Genomic DNA, 13,047 nt, shown 5'->3' with positions numbered 1-13,047 from the left:
GAGAGAGAGAGAGAGAGAGATCAGTGAACAATACAACGAGACCAGATTAAATTACTCTCCACAGTTGTACAGAAAACAAGATAAGGTTTTCTTTTGTCGGAATTATCGCAGACTTTGTGTGTACTTCTTGTCCCCTTAAACATCTACCGTACGGACCCTGAACTGCCGTCGGTTTTGGGAGTTGTGTTGAGGATGAAACTCTCTGTTAACTAAACCGTATTATAAGCTAATTGTGCTTAAGGCATTATTAAAATCGGTTAGAAACAGTTTCCTTGCGTCTCCTAACCTTATATTACTTTGGTACTTCACACAGCACACTCCATAGTGATTTAGGGGGTTACTGTGGCAGGGATCTTGGTCTTGGTAGCTAAGAAAAAAAAAACTCTTGTTACCTGAACATTTTACAAGAGTTCCAGTGTTTCCTAAGACGTCCCCCAGTATTGATGTTGTGGTCACTGTGTCAGAGGCGAGGTGATTGTTGCTAACTTCGAGGAACATTTGGTGGATATCTACTGGTGGGTTTGTGTGTTGGTCAGGGGATAAAGGCATGTCATTGATGGCTCTAGACTGACTAAGTCCTTAAGATTGTATTTGCCATTGGTCTTTTATGCTTCGTCATTATTGCTCGTTCTATGTACAAATAATAACAGTCACCACCATGTCACTTAAAACTCCACCTGTAATCTATATATCTCTCTCTCCCCTTCCCATCTCTTCCCCTACCCATCCCTTCCCCTACCCATCCATCCCGCCCCTTCCCCTTCTCTCCCCTTCCCCTACCTCCTCCCCCCCACCCCCACCCCCCATTTGACATTTCTTCTCGGGCCAAGCTGTTAATATTGTCCAGAACTCAGGACTGAATAGCAGGTGGGTGGATGCCTCAGGGAGACTCTGACTGATGGACCTTATTTATGGTTCTTCCTCAGTAACGTGGCTCAGAATGCCTCGCCCAGTATGTTAGGTGAAGCGGAGGCAATCTGGAGGGGATAGTATGCTTGGCTAGGGGTTAGGTTAGATTAGGTTTGTTTTGGTTTGGTTAGGTTAGATTAGGATAGGTGAGGTGAGGTAAGATGAGGCGGAGGCAATCTGGAGGGAATTGCATGCCTGACTAGGGGTGATGTAATGCACTTAGAATGTATATATGTTGGGCTCAGAATCCGAAAAGCGACCACAACGCTTTGTGGTTCCATGGAAAATAACCAGAAGCGAGATTTTGCTATAGGTTAGCTTAGGTTAGTTTGGATTGGGTTAGGCTAGTTTGAATTGGGTTAGGTTAGGATAGTTTGGATTGGGTTAGGGTAAAAGCCAAAAGCAAAATTTAGCTTTCTGGTTAGTTTGAAAACAACCACAACGCGTTATGGTCACTTCGATTTCTGAGCGGATACTTTACCAGTAAGTGAGTTCTTGTTTCATCTATATCTACGGCTTTGTGTGTGTAGATATACTGACGGACTCACGGGAGGCTTCACGTACGGACACACAGGAGGCTTCACGTACGGATACACGGGAGGCTTAACGGACGGACGCAGTGAAGACCAAAGTACTCAACACACAAACTTGCTACTTTTTTCTTTAGTTCTGCTGATACTTACGCAACTTTCACCCCTCAGGCCAGCATCCCTTGTGATAATCGCTTGTTTACATCGTTACTTGCATCATCTCTCCGCTGTTAGTATGTTATTCCTGCCGTAAGACAGAGTGAAAATATATAAATTCACAGTTTAAATTTCATAAGTTTGCCGAAAGCAGTTTAGCGGTCCTTTCTGAAGTGAATCAACATTGTGTTCGCAACAGAAAACTTATATATCTTGGATGGAACCTTAGCCCAACCTGTAGTAGCCGCGTGTGTGTGTGTGTGTGTGTGTGTGTGTGTGTGTGTGTGTGTGTGTGTGTGTGTGTGTGTGTGTGTGCGTGCGTGTGTGTGTGTGCGTGTGTGTGTGTGTGTGTGTGTGTGTGTGTGTGTGTGTAATATTAATAATAATAATTTGTTTATTGAAAAAGTTTGGCAACCCGAAGGCTGAAAATATACTTTGGACAAAAATTACTTATTACATACAAAGTCATGGGGTGGGTGGGTCGTTTAACAAAGGCATTCATTACTGAAAGAAGAAGGAACAATGATTGAACATACAAATTATTATAGTTTGCAGTTGATGGCCCGGGCCTGGGCTGTTCATGGAGACACCAGGTGGTGACTGGTGAGGTGTTCACGTGGTGTAGTAACTCGTCCTCGGGTGTTGATATGAGGGACCTCACGTGGTCGGTGGTGTGGTGTTCACGTGGTATAGTGACTCGTCCTCGGGTGTTGATATGAAGTACCTCACGTGGTCATGGAGACATCAGGTGGTGTGGTGTTCACTTGGTGTAGTAACTCTTCCTCGGGTGTTGATATGAAGGACCTCACGTGGTCGGTGGTGTGGTGTTCACGTGGTATAGTGACTCGTCCTCGGGTGTTGATATGAAGTACCTCACGTGGTCATGGAAACATCGGGTGGTGTGGTGTTCGCGTGGTACAGTGACTCGTCCTCGGGTGTTGATATGAAGGACCTCACGTGGTCATGGGGACACCGTGAGGTGTGGGGTGGTGTCACAGTACCTCACTCTGCTCGGTGATGTTGTATTATCTCATAGTCAGGTGCATAGCCGGTCGGCCCTCTGATGTTCCCAGGGTGGATGGATTAGCACCTCCTGGCCAGAAGATGGTGATCAGTTCCCAGTGGTGCTTATCTCACTGGTACTGTCCTGTGCTGAATTCACTGGCTTAAACACTGTTCATCACTGTTCATCTCTGGTCCCACTTCTTTCCAAAACGAAATTGTCAGGTTTGATTATGTAGATATCCCTGTGGTGAGGATGGGTCGGGGAGAGGGACTTGGGGAATGGGCCGAACTTTGGTCAAGGGGGGGGGGGGCCCGCTGCGCAGCAGGAGCAGCACCTGATAGGTCTTGACCCTACGGTGGTCAAGGATGTGTGTGTGATTGAATCAATAGATGGTGGTATTTGAGAGTTGACTGGGTGTATATCCGAGAAAGGACAGGTCAGAGAGTCATCGCACTGGACACGTCTATACTTGACTGATCAGAGCACAGAGTAGAAAGCTTAACAGGTAAGCGTTTTTAGTTACGAGAGCTCTTTAAGTTGAATACATAGAGCCTACAGGTGAAAAAAGACAGGTAGAAGCTTACGTCTGAGGGTTTTCTTTTGAACGTTTATAATTGAGAGCTTATAGGTAAGGTGTACGGTAGGTGTTAATTAGTGAGAGATTACAGGTATGAAATTACAGATGAGAGATGGCCAGAGAGGAAATGATATGTGAGAGATAGCAGTTAGGGTTTCATACCGAGGGTGAGAGCTTACAGGTAAGAAGGAGTTCACGGGTGAGAGCTAGAGCTTTCAGGCGAGGGCAGAGAATTAAGAGCTTGAATGTGAGAGCTTGAACGTGGACAGATGGTGGCGGTGGTGGTGGTGGTGGTGCTGCTGCTGCTGCTGCTGCTGCTGCTGCTGCAGTCATAAATGGGTTTAAAGAAGCAAATGGAGAAAAGGTGATAGGGCGTAGGGCTTTGGTGGTGGCATGGTTGGTGGTGGCATGGTTGGTGGTGGCATGGTTGGTGGTGGCATAGTTGATGGTGGCATGGTTGGTGGTGGCATGGTTGGTGGTGGCATGGTTGGTGGTGGCATGGTTGGTGGTGGCATTGTTGATGGTGGCATAGCTGTATAGTACTATCTTCAGCCATGATTTTGTTACGTCACCCTTAAGCTTGTAATCATGACGTCACGTGGTAGAACCCCGCTATGGCTTCACCTAATCATCCCTGTGAATGGGGATTAGGAGATGAATGCCTTTCACTTATATACTTCTTTCAGGTGATAATATTATGGTCAGGTAAGATTGATGTGAGGTGTGTTTTACTTTAGTTTGTGGTGCTCCTGTTTTATTGCTAGGTAAGGGTTAGATATAAATAATAATAATAATGATAATAAACGGTTTATTAATAGAGTTGCAGCCGGTGGCTGAAAATATACAGACTTACATTTGATTTAGACATAATGATATAATATGCATTGAATACATTTACAGGGCTGTACAGTACATAAATCAGGAGTGGTTTATTATTTTAACAATAGATTGGATGGTGCTGTTCTTATATCTATCGGTGCGGGCTCGTATAGGCTGAATTTTGTTGTAGTGGCGGACTGCGCGAGTTGGGTGGGGGGCAGGAGGTGGCGATGACGAGGGTGGTGCAGTATTCCACTGCCAAACCTTTCCAGTGCTTGGTGGTGGAGGTCACTGAGGGATGGCATTTCCAGGTTGGAGAGAGCGTTGGTGTAGCCGGAGTATTCTGCGCCGAGCATGATTCTGCAGGCCCTTTTCTGTCCCTTCTCTAGCTGACGCGTTTGGGTGGAGTTGAGAGAAGACGACCAGGCTGGTGACGCATACGTTAGTTTGGGGAGAATAAAGGCATTGTAAATGGTCCTCAGCTCTGGCGTGGGTGCCCCAAGTGACCTAAGTCGTCGTAGCATGTAGAGACGGTACGAGGCTGCCTTGACTGTGTTATTTACATGGGCCTTCCAGTCAAGTTTGTTGTCTATAGTTACACCCAGGAGTTTGGCAGACTGCACCAGCTGGAGAGGATGGGCACCCACTGTGACTGCTGGGGCTTGCACTGGAGTGGTGGCGGTATTGATGTGCATGACTACGGTTTTGGTGTGGTTGATGGTGACCTTGTTCTCCGTAGTCCATGCCTGTAGCCTGTCCAGGGTGCCTTGTAGCGATGAGTAGTCTGGTGCGGTGTTGTCCACTGAAACCCCCACAGTGCAGTCATCCACGTATTTCCACCTGTGAGGAGTGTCCGATAGAGCGTCGTTGATCAGGATGAGGAAGCACAGTGGTCCCATCTTGGTCCCCTGGGGAACACCGCAGGTGAGGTGTTGGAATGTAGAGACCAAGCCCTGATACCTCACTGCCTGGCGACGTCCACTCAAGAAATCAGTGAGCCATGAGACCAGGTTGGTGGGCAGCCCTAGTGCAATAGCCTTGTTGATAACAGTGCAGTGATCAACAAGGTCAAAGGCCTTCCTGAAGTCCACAAGGGCAACGGCCAGTGATGTCTTACGTTTCTGCAAGTTTTTGTGCAGAAAATCCAGAAAGCTCACCAAGCAGTGTGATGTAGAGGAGGTCCTCATATTGCCAAATTGCTGTGGATCAATTGACTGATAGATACTGGCAAATGCCCACTCAAAAACAAAGTCCTCACAAAGTAGACTGGGTATGGGGGTAATGGCAACTGGCCTGAGGTCGTTAGGGGACTGTGGGGTGGTGACCTTGGGGATGGGGGTGACAAATGCGGTTTTCCATTCATTAGGGCATTTGTTTTGTCTGAGGGATGCATTAATAATAGAACAGAGGGGGGTGGCAAGTTCGACTGCAAACTCCTTGTATATTTTGATTGGGAGGTCAATTGGGGTCGTGGAGCGTTTGGATTTAAATTTCAGGAGTTTGTTGGCGATTTCATATGGTTGAACACTGGGAGGGGGAAGGTAAGTAAGCTGGGAGGAGAGTGAGGTCAAGACTGGGTAAGGTATGACATATGTGTGTGTGTGTGTGTGTGTGTGTGTGTGTGTGTGTGTGTGTGTGTTGTGTGTGTGTTGTGTGTGTGTGTGTGTGTGTGTGTGTGTGTGTGTGTGTGTGTGTGTGTGTGTGTGTATTCTTAAGCAGGTGAATTAGACATTTTGTTCATAATTCAAGTAGAAGCTTCATTTTTATATTATTTATTTATCCTCAACAACAACAAAGCCGGTTTATTATTGTCTCCTTGTATGTAAGAAAAGAATTGATACATAGTATACATAATACATAGATGGCGTGAGGTTACAGTGGCTTACCTCTGTTGAAACTTTAAGAAAGGATAAGTTTAAGGTGGGCTCAGGGCGGAATTTAGTTAATCTAAGGTTAAGGTAAAGTTATGTTTGTGTGTGTTACGTCGGTGGGGGAGGGCGGCTGGTGGGTTGTTGTTCCTGTATAGTCCCTTAAAAACTATCTTTACCGAGAGAGAGAGAGAGAGAGAGAGAGAGAGAGAGAGAGAGAGAGATTTTGTTGTGCCTGTCACCTGGAGCGTCTGTTGTGCCCGCTACCTGTGTGTCATGACCTTACCTGTCATTAATGTGTCAGACACCAGTGCCATTCATCATTGTCTGTCATCTGGTATATTGCTTGTCATTAGTGCCTCCTCTCAGTGCCTCTTTAAAGTGCATTTCCTACTTAAACCCTCATTAACCACTTCCATTACCTACCTTGTTAATGCGCTCGCTGCCATATGTTTGTGTGGAGTTGGTCGGAATTATTTTGTTTTATTCCTCCTTCCATCCGTCTATTACTCCCTGTACGGGTCTTGTATTGACTTGTATGTAAGTTTGGCACAGCGGAGGAAACGTAATGTCTCATCAAGATAATTGTTTGGAGTTAAAGAGCAGAAAGAATGTGTAGTTTTTATTACGTATTGTGATCGTGAACTCTGATGCAGGTAGCCAGAAACTAACTCTCCCGGTCCAGAAAAAAAAAGAACTGTCTTGCAGAGTTGGGGGAACAAAGACCAAGGGAAAACCTCTAATGGTAGGTAATGGATGCTTGCCGAACGCTAATTGTTGACAGGTGCATTTAGAGCAAACCGAGTTTTGCTAGACGAATAAGACGAGGATGTAACCACCAGCTTCAACCCTCGCTCTTAATGTCCGGTGTCATCAGCTGAAAATGATCTGGGCATGCCTAGCTCCATCAAGACCTAACCTAACCTAACCTAACCTCCCAGGGGTAATATCAGCAGGCCTCTACTTACGTTTTCAATGATGTATGGATCGAGCCTCACATGTCCAAAACTCGCTTGGGTCGAGGGGAAGGGAAGGAGGGCTGAACGGTTCATGGCAGCTGTAGTTTGATCCCTCGCATCGTTGGTGTAACACAGCGTGGGGGCTCTGGGGGGGGGGTTAGTATTGTGGGGTTATACGCTAAACCACACACAAAGCTGCTTAAACGTCTAATTTACACCTGTCCAATATTTACTACAGTGAAGCAGGGGGAGACTGTGTTTGTTGCTGTTGTTTGATGCTCTGTGTGTGTAGGTAGGTAGATATGTATGTATGTATTTGTGTGTGTGTGTGTGTGTGTGTAGAAACTGCACCAAGACTGACTGACAACTTTGGTGACGATGGTTTAACCCTTTGACGACGATGGTTAACCCTTGACGACGATGATTTAACCCCTTTGACTGATGATTTAACCCTCTGACGACGATGTTTTAACCATTTGGCGACGATGGTTTAACCTTTGACGACGAGGATTTAACCTTTGACGACGATGGTTTAATCTTTTGACGACGATGATTTAACTTTGACGACGATGGTTTAACCCTTGACGACGATGGTTTAACCTTTTGACGACGATGGTTTAACCCTTTGACGACGATGGTTTAACCTTTGACGACGATGGTTTAGCCCTTTGATGACGATGGTTTAACCTTTTGACGACGATGGTTTAACCTTTTGACGACGATGGTTTAGCCCTTGATGACGATGGTTTAACCTTTTGACGACGATGGTTTAACCCTTTGATGACGATGGTTTAACCTTTGACGACGATGGTTTAACCCTTTGACGACGATGGTTTAACCCTTTGACGACGATGATTTAACCCTTTCGCCGACGATGGTTTAACCCTCTGACAAAACATTTTCCACCCCACACCTTTCTTAACACACCTTCCTTACTCTACAGGTGTTTGGTCGGCGTAGTGAAATGAAGGTAATCCTGCCAGGCCCTGTAAGGTATTAGTGGGGACCCTGTTTTATAATCCCTGCACAAAGTTATGAAGATCATTTATACACGAGTTACCTCCATTTCCGGGATGTTATTTGCTGTTTGCGTCAGGTGAGGGTTTAGTGGTATTGTGGTCACGGCTGTTGGGTGATTATTGTGGTGTGTTGTATAGTGAGAAGCACAGGCTGGGAGAAACTTGCTATAGATGTCTGGGTAGATTATGTGTTGTGTTGTGTGTGTGTGTATAACAGCTGGTGATAACGTGGGTCGTGGGTGTATAACAGCTGGTGATAACGTGGGTCATGGGTGTGTAACAGCTGGTGATAACGTGGGTCATGGGTATATAACAGCTGGTGATAACGTGGGTCATGGGTATATAACAGCTGGTGATAACGTGGGCCATGGGTATATAACAGGTGGTGATAACGTGGGTCATGGGTATATAACAGGTGGTGATAACGTGGGTCGTGGGTATATAACAGCTGGTGATAACGTGGGTCATGGGTATATAACGGCTGGTGATAACGTGGGCCATGGGTATATAACAGGTGGTGATAACGTGGGTTATGGGTGTATAACAGCTGGTGATAACGTGGGTCATGGGTATATAACAGCTGGTGATAACGTGGGTCATGGGTGTATAACAGGTCGTAATAACGTGTGGGCCATAAGTATATAACAGGTGGTAATAACGCCATTCTTTTGTTTTATATCAACGCTTTTGTTACTTTCGTGATTATAACCCTTCCCATACTGTGTTAGTTATGAGTCGACAGGAGCAAAAATTTCAAGGGGTGTGACTGGTAGAAATGGTTATTCAAGTTCAACATTCTCGACATCACGCTGTATCGCTTTACACCCTTGAGAGACTTTGGAAATACCTCTTTGAAAACAAGTATTGTATTGACCTGGAAAATATAAGATATTTCTAAGACGATAATGGAAAAACGATGGAATTATGAATCAAAAAACACACGAGGAACACTGAAGAAAACAAATGAAGAACCAGCCATAATATGTAAACAAAGGAACGAACGCGAAACGGTCTAAGAACACAGGGAGTATTGCAACACCTGTACAGTACAGGGCGTGGGGGGTAGCATGCAGTCAATTGCCTCCAACAAGTGAAGCGTTTGTGTGTGAATTAATGCCGTCCGCTGATTGGCAACTCTCACACTACAAAGAACCAATCAGAATATTCATTTCGTCGGACTGTTATTTTCAGCTCAGCGCACGGCAAAATTACCTTACTGTAGCGCTTAGAATAATGGCAGCCGAATATTAGACGCGAGAATAATGGTGTTAGGGGGGCAAAGCGTAGCCAATTTTACCCTGTGTTTGGTGTGTGTGAGAGAAAAAACCTACCCTGCCAACTGTACGCCTTTCTCACCGCCACAAGAATATTTGCTCAGTTCATCACCGTTTTAATATAATATGTTAATGGTAATTATATATAAGGATAATATAAGAATGTGATATTAAAATAATAATAATAATAATAATAATAATAATAATAATAAATAAAAAGTGAAGGTCTGTCATTCCAATTATTTATCTCATCATCGTGTTATTTATATTATGGATGACACGAACCAGGTTTCCAAAGCTGATCTGTGACCCATCTGGTGTCATATCTATTTGTCTGGTCGACACCCACTTGTTATTTTCTCTCGTCTGTTATTTATCACCCGAGTGTCACCTATCTGTCCATGTGCCAACCCGCCTGTATGCGTCACTCTTCATCCCATGTATCACCCGTGTCACTCATCTGTCCACGTGTCACGGCTATTGAAGGCATTTTTCTCCGGTGTTTTGTTGAACGTCTTCTCGCCAGGTCGTGTGGTTTTGGTACCGCCCCTTGAGACACTTGTAGATGAAAATGCATCGGCGGCCAAATGTGGTGTACGACTCACAGGGGCAGGGAGGGTTGGTGGGCCAGCTCATGCAGTCATTCCTCAGATACATTACAGCCATTAATCTAGTACCAGTCTTGGTTGGAGGTGTTTAAGAGACTCTTCGCTACACAGATGAAAATAAGGATCGTTTAAGGGAAATGAGATTATTTTCCTGAACTCTTGAGTAGATATTGTTTTCTACCACATCTTGTTTTATTTATTTTAAGGGTTTTATTTAATTGATCTTACTTACTTACTTACTTACTTACTTACTTACTTACTTACTTACTTACTTACTTTTACCTACCTGCTCACGCCTCACAATTTTAAGACTCCCTCGAGGTTGTCAGGTGAAGGGCGAGATCCCAATAATGTGTTTTCGTTGATGCCTCGGTTGTTGTAATCAGTTTTGCCCTTTAATAAAAGTAATTACTTAAAATGGAAAAGTTTACAGCCAACCTAGCAATCAGTCCTTGAACCAGCAGCACCAGCCAGCCGCCATAGGAAATGCAATGCGCTTCTCTGAAACGCAAAAAAAAAAGAAAAAAAATGTAATTTACCCTGTATATGTAGGTCATAAACAAAACAGATTTTATTTCCCCAATTCTAATCGTTTTAAAAGCGCGTGAGATGTACGGAAACTGTTGACTCTAACCGCCTGAGCTGAAGCCTGGAGTGACGGCCGTCGAGCGTGGCTTTTGTTGTCTTGCAACAAACGACGTTTGAACGCGTTTACTGCGTGTGACTGTCTTGTCGCCTCACAGCAAGTGACTTGTGAATGTGTTTACAACCTGTAACAAACTGTCTGAACACGGTAACAAGCAGTGTTTATGGGCACGATGTAGTTTGGTCGTTGCTTATGGTTTATTTTCAGTCCATCAGTGTATTTTTGTTGGTAATCGAAGAGAATTTCACTATATTTAGCTTCGTTCCACATCCTGTAGTCGCTACATGTATCTCCTAAAGAGTCTCTTGACCTGGCAGTACTAGTCTTAAACCCCTTGATTAGCAACACTTGCTGGCTGCACTGCCAGACGCACGTTGATGTAGTCTGATATTTCCATGTAATTTATTTGTTTGGCATTATTTTATGTGACGTATGAAAAGATGCACTTGACAAATTGTAGCAATGACAAAAAAAAAATAAACAAACAATTATTTTATTAAATTCTAATATAAAATACAAGCACAAGAACCAGAAAATGATGGCGGAAAAAAAGAAAAAAGTTCCACATCATTTTATTTTTAACTCTTAGAACTTTCAGTGGGTGTTTGTATTTGTTACCTCAGGTGGCCTTTGAGATGACGCGTCCTGGATAAGAACACACTGCCGGAAATGGTGGTGGCTCACACGGCGGGATTTGGTGGCGGGATATTGACCTGAGGGTGATTCTCCCGAGTCTAATGTTGCTCTCGGTTTCATCTGGGGTACTCTGGGGTAAATGAGAGAGAGAGAGAGAGAGAGAGAGAGAGAGAGAGTTGTTTGAAGTAGAGAGTAACACGAGAACACAGGGATAAAGAGGGAGGTTAGCACCGGTGTTTGTTTAACATTTAGGTTGGTTCCTCCCACATGAAGATATTGGACTGAAGCGAGGTATATTAGTCCTCCTGATCCATAGTTGTGAATTACAAAAGTTAAATCAATAGTAGATAATCCTAACTAGGTGTAATTTGTAGTGTGTGTGTGTGTGTGTGTGTGTGTGTGTGTGTGTGTGTGTGTGTGTGTGTGTGTGTGTGTGTGTGTGTGTGTGTGTGTGTGTGTGTGTGTGTGTGTGTGTGTGTGTGTGTGTGTGTGTGTGTGTGTGGCTATCTGTTTAATTACTCTTGAGCGAAGGTAAATAAGCTTAGTTATAACAGGTATTCATGGCTCCTCCAGGTGTCTCATGTCAGGTTCTCTCCTCTCTCATCAGATAGAAAAGTCAAATGTGTAATAGCATCTTGTTACCCCCAAAACTCATGTTAAATATAAGTAAAATAAAATCCCGTGTTAAATGTTTACCCTGACGGAGGTGATATGTTTGTCTGGGTGGATGAGGTCAGATCATAGTTTGGGTATAAGTCAAGAGTTGCCTATATAATTATAAGGTATCTGTTGGGGCCACATCTATCGGTTCCCCCTCCCTTTATGTATCACCTTATTTGCATAATTTACTATTCCACAAGTAGCAGGGTTGAATCATTGGTTGCCTGTTTGAGTCTCCCTAAACCAAGAGAAATAACATTCGGGAAGTGACTTTTTTCTTAATCCCCGAGGTCGGCGTATATGTGCGTTAGTGAGGGTAAATTACTTTGGGTTTCTCTAATTTCCATACTGTGCTCTCCCCCGACTGCCGAGTGTTCAGGTAAAGGTGCTGTTTTAACCTGACGTATAGCGAAAACTAGACAATTGTTTATATTTATTGTTTACTGTGACACTAACGAGACGATGCTAGAATTATGGATGATTTTGAATGTGTTATTCTTGTTCTTCCAGGTGAGCTGAGCTGATTATCGTGTACCCAAACATTTCTACACATTCTCCGAGTCAGGTAATGTGCTTATGGGGCCGTAATTGTAAAAGGTTTTAAGTAGTTTTAGTGGGTATTGGTCGAGTTGGTTTCTCCGGAATAAAATTCCTCGTTGACATTTGTTCTTAAATGTCCAAAAAAAAAAAAAAAAACATTATAGATTGTTGCAAATTATGACCGGATAATGCAGGTGCACAAACCGGGCGAGAACGTATTTACCTGGAGGAGGAGAATCCCTGACATTTCACCGGATTTAGCTTTTCTTGGAAATGCTTCCCTGGTGAGATTTATGTGTAAGTTGTGAAGGAAAACTTAGATAAGCTTAGGTTACTGGAAATAATATAATATATTTTGGTGCGACAACCTGAGTAAAGATGTTTTCTCCGGAGAGACTTTTCACGGTGTTGGTATTGGTACATCGGGTCTTACGTCACAGTGTAAACAAGGGCGGGCAGCAGTATATTGTGGGATCGATTGGGGTAGAATTCACCCTTAAAACATGAGTGAGTAGAATATTGGTAACAGTTGACCTCAAGAGACCACAAAACTGAACTCGCTTGCATCACATTCTCTCATCAGTTGTCTTGAAATGTATCACCTTATTCAGCTTAAAATGTATATACAAAACTGTCCATAACTACCTTGTGAGAAAAAGTTACCGTTATTATCTCACACATTACCCCAACAAAGTTCTGCGCCTCTCATTGTTCAACCCGGTAATAATGTACACTGTACTATACCTGCACCAGCGACGGCGTTTCTATCCTTGCATTTACCTCCACCTGTGCCAATTACTGTATTATGCTTCTGTTCTTAACCTTTACTGTACTTATACC

General features: G+C 43.9%; 1 long non-coding RNA gene across 1 annotated transcript in view; it reads left to right on the top strand.

Annotated features, from left to right (window-relative positions):
- The window catches only part of LOC121859156, a 45,665-nt gene extending 33,388 nt beyond the window's left edge, over positions 1-12,277 (top strand). Inside the window, exon 3 of the long non-coding RNA XR_006087612.1 lies at positions 12,178-12,277. This is a non-coding gene — a long non-coding RNA (uncharacterized LOC121859156). The remainder of the gene's footprint in view (positions 1-12,177) is intronic.
- The last annotated feature ends 770 nt before the right edge of the window (positions 12,278-13,047 follow it).

The sequence above is a fragment of the Homarus americanus genome, unplaced genomic scaffold, assembly GCF_018991925.1.
Source record: "Homarus americanus isolate GMGI-L3 unplaced genomic scaffold, GMGI_Hamer_2.0 scaffold50924, whole genome shotgun sequence".
NCBI lineage: Eukaryota > Metazoa > Arthropoda > Malacostraca > Decapoda > Nephropidae > Homarus > Homarus americanus.
Note: the sequence above shows the minus strand (reverse complement) of the source record. Positions and strands in the feature narration are given on the sequence as shown.